This window comes from Eptatretus burgeri, chromosome 5 (assembly GCF_056783735.1).
Source record: "Eptatretus burgeri isolate ZD-2024b chromosome 5, Ebu_testis_v1, whole genome shotgun sequence".
NCBI lineage: Eukaryota > Metazoa > Chordata > Myxini > Myxiniformes > Myxinidae > Eptatretus > Eptatretus burgeri.
This window is the reverse complement of record NC_140965.1, coordinates 36,754,914-36,759,297: the sequence shown is the minus strand read 5'-3', so window position 1 is coordinate 36,759,297 and position 4,384 is coordinate 36,754,914. Positions and strand designations below refer to the sequence as shown.

The 4,384-nt window shown below is 43.7% G+C and overlaps 1 pseudogene; it reads left to right on the top strand.

The window, feature by feature from the left end:
* The first annotated feature begins 835 nt into the window (after positions 1 to 835).
* Positions 836 to 2,828, top strand: LOC147026242 (uncharacterized; annotated as a pseudogene).
* The last annotated feature ends 1,556 nt before the right edge of the window (positions 2,829 to 4,384 follow it).

The window sequence follows — 4,384 nt, the reverse complement described above, 5'->3', positions numbered from 1 at the left end:
GTATTCAGTTTCTTTTCTGAAACCACACACACAATTTTGGTGAAACTTCACCACAACCTTTATGACCCGTTATGTCCCAAATTTGTTCATAGCATTAAAAAATATCCATAGTTATTGACTTTCTGTTACATATTTTGAATTTACAAAGGTATTTCCATTAAAAAAAAAATCCGTTACATATTTTGTGGGTCATTCAAGCCTACCAGTGCTTCCCTGGTTATCTTATCCAGCCGCTACCAGGTGAGTGCATAGGGTTATTGCCCCTATGTTTTTCAATGTCATAAACAAACTTTGGTTCATCACTGGTGATAAAGGTTGTGGTCAAGTTTCATCGAAATTGTGTGTGTAGTTTTGGAGAAGAAAGCAAATAATATTTTAAAGTGCAATCCCCCCTCTACCCACCAACCTCCCCCCCATAGACCCCCTTAGACCCCAATTGTTTTAATGCCATGAACAAACATTATATTAGTACATCATAGGTGATGAAGGTTGTTGTAAAGTTTCATCGAAATTGTGTGTGTAGATTTAGAGAAGATGTTTGAAGTGTTTTAGGCCATGGGCCAGATATGGTAAACATGCACCCCCCTCCCCCCCCACCACAGCCCTTCGACCCCATATTTTTCTGAAGCCTTAGGGTCCCCTGAGCATGAATTCAACTGGTAACAGTGAATAAACTGGGACTCGCTATCCATTTTCCAACCATATCTGACGGTACCCTCAAAATGTTAACTTTTCGTCAGTTACACATGAAAAACCCCCTGACTGATAAGATCTATGCTACATGCATTTACGTATCAATATTTATTTCCAGGTGACGTGTTCTGATTGAAGTGACATGATGGAAGAGCCACCAGCAAAACGAAAACGTACAAGTGGCGAACCTCCTGTAGTTCCTGTGTGCATAGTTCATATCAAGGGTTTGAAATATGGTGAATTACACTTGCTGTCAGAAGAAAAGGATGGAGAAAAGAAACTGGCCAAACTGCAGGAGGTGAAGGAAATGCGACTGGCACAACCTCCATCATCTTGCCACATGATGAAGGAAGCATGTGACCTGATCCCTGATATGATAGATGAGCATCATGGCTTCCACTGGCAGTGTTATAAACGTTTCACAATGAACCTTGACAGGCTTAAACGTACTGCAAGTTCATCACAGACCACAAATGTTACACAACAGCGCATGAGCCGCAGAAGTTCAAGTGACAAGAAGATATTCAACCATGACTGTATTTTATGTGGTTCAGAGAATCTGAAAAAGATTAAAGTTAAAGGTAGCTGGACTAGCCAGGGCCTCAGCCAGTTTGAATATGATGGATGGAAGTCAGTGCTTGAGATGGCAGAGAAGAAAACTGAAGATAAACTTCTAACAAGAATCAGGGGGCATGATCTCTTTGCTTGTGAAGCGAAATACCACAAGAACGCATGCAATACATGCAGAAAGCAGAGAAATGGCAAAGTACAAATCACGAAGCAAAAATTTATCAGATAAATTTAGAAGCAGCTCATAAGAAGGCATTTGAAGCTGTATGCAAGATTGTACAGAAGGATGTATTACAAAATCTGAAAATTTTGAAGCTGTCTGATTTGAGAAAAATATACATTGACATCCTAGAAGACAGTGACCACCGTAATCCAGACTATCGGAGCCACAAGCTTAAACACAAAGTTGAAAGTCATTTTTTTGTTTGTTTATTTTTGTTTACCTTGTTGAGGCTCGGGTGAGAGCTAACACACAATGCACAGCAAGGGGGGCAGGAGACGAGGGGAGGGAGTGGGAAGGATAAAACAGTGGGGAACAGAGACATTAGGAGATCATTCTGTGGAAGGGAGAGGGATGGGGCAGGGAACATGGAGAATAGAAGATGGACATTACAGGGACTTTCAGGAAGGAAAGCAGGGAATTTGAAGGAGGTGGGCTTGGGTGGATTATAGGGGGTAGAAAAGATCGAGGATTTGGATGGGGGATGATAAGAGGTGGTGGTGAACAGCTGTTTTGAAGGCCTAGAGGGAAGAATGGGAATGAATAGAGTGAGGGAGTTTATTCCAAAGGCGGGAAAAAGAGGAATGAAAGAGTGAAGGTGAGGTTGCATTCGACCACTGCCTCTACATTGGAGGCATCTACTCTACATCTACTCTACTCTACATCTACTCCATAAAACCTCACTCCAAAGTATTTCCCCACCGCTGGTTCTATTTCCCCATAAATATTTTCCCACTCCAAAGTATTTCCCCATAAATATGGGGTCGAAGTCAAGAACCATTTAAAGACAAGCTATCATTCTGTGACATGGGAAAGTTCCAATCATACATTTTGTTCAGCTCAGACATCGATACCCATACAGCAGTGAAGCATGCCTTCGAGTTGGCATCAATGGATATGACTGAGACCACAGGTACACAATTACAACAGTCCATTTTAGATGGTTTCTCAAAGGCACTGGATCCTAAATGGCCACCAAGTCCCTCTGATTTAATGGCACCGGAAGATGTCATCCCAGATGTTCTCCAACAGCTCCTGTGCTACATTTTTACTGTAGACGTTGCAAGGTGAAACAGTCACTGACCTCAGCGCAGATTCAGTTAAGTGTGACAATGTTGAGGAGGCAGAGAACTATCCTATGGAATTCATCAATTGCCTCACACCATCCAGGATGCCACCTTACCACCTTAATCTCAAGGTTGGTTGTATCATCATGTTGCATTGTTACCTTGCCCTGTAACAGGGATTACGTCATGGTACCAGATTAGAGGTCATCAATCTGCACAAAAGCTGTATTAAACGAGCTCCAGCGCAAGTTTGCACTTCGAGTTATGCCCCAAAACAACCCGACCTGCATCTCCTCAATGTCTTTCCAGGTTGTGGTAAGTGTTTGATGAGTATGTGGCAGTTGTAGAGTCGCAAGAGCACGTTGTGGCATTTGTAGTGAAGTAGCAGTACGTTGTGGTGTTGTAGGAAAGAGGTTCCTTGGAACGAGATTGTGAGTAATGGTCGCGTTTGTAATGGAAAATGTAAGCGTGGGTTGTTGCGTGGATTTTAAGTCGTCCTATGAAGTGGTTGTGGTGAGCATGGTATAGTATGGCGAGTGGAATGAAGGTCAGAGACGAAATGGCGGTTGAGAATTGGCGTGCAGTTTTGAATGGAAAATTGGCGCGGAAATGCAAACGTGGCGCTCGCAGCATGCTTGCTTGGTTACTAGTAATCTTTACTGATTTGCATGCGTGCTTGCTTGGTTACGAGTAATCTTTCCTGATTTCCATGCGTGCTTGCTTGGTTACTAGTAATCTTTAATGATTTGCATGTGTGCTTGCTTGGTTACAAGTAATCTTCACAGATTTACGTGCGTGCTTGCTTGGTTACGAGTAATCTTTACTGATTTCCATGTGTGCTTGCTTGGTTACTAGTAATCTTTCCTGATTTGCGTGTATGCTTGCTTAGTTACAAGTAATCTTTAGTGATTTGAATGCGTGCTTGCATGGTTACTAGTAATCTTTACTGATTTGCGTGCGTGCTTGCTTGGTTAGGAGTAATATTTTCTGATTTGCCTGCATACTTGCTTGGTTACTAGTAATCTTTACTGATTTGCATCCATGCTTGCATGGTTACTAGTAATCTTTACTGATTTGCATCCATGCTTGCATGGTTACAAGTAATCTTTACTGATTTCCATGTGTGCTTGCTTGGTTACAAGTAATCTTTACTGATTTGCGTGCGTGCTTGGTTAGGCCTAAGTCACATTTGCTCTACGGCGAGGATACGGCGGCCGTACGCCCTCTGAATTGACAGAAACGTGCGGCGGCCGCAGAGTTTCTGAGGTGGCGTCAGGGTGTCCCTACACCGTATGGCTATATTTTACAGGCCGTAGGGTCGCCGTGGAATTGTAACGCGGAGTTATAGCTTTTTTCATTTCTACGTTCGCCGTAGCAATTCGACAAGCCGAAACAAAAGAACTGGTAAAAAAAAACCCATTCTTTACCGTCCGTCTGGCCGCACGTTCGAATTAGGGCCCCCCTGCGGTCGCTTTGCGGTCGCCTTGCGGGCACCTTGCCTCTGCCTTGAAAATTCTGTGGCCGCCGCAGGAACGCCCTAAGGTCACCGTGCGACATCAAATCAAAGACCGTACGGCAACCCCATGTTTTCGGTCTCCACAATTTATAAATACGCCGTGCGGCTACCCGAAAAATAAAAACATATGTGACTGCTACATTGTGTGACCGTGGAAATACTGCGGCCGCCGTATAATTGCGAGTGGCCGTAGATTTTGGAGACCCCACGGCCGCCGTGGCAAATGTGACTTAGGCCTAAATACGCCGTGCAGTTCCCCGAAAAATAAAAACATATGTGACTGCTACATTGTGTGACCGTGGAAATACTGCGGCCGCC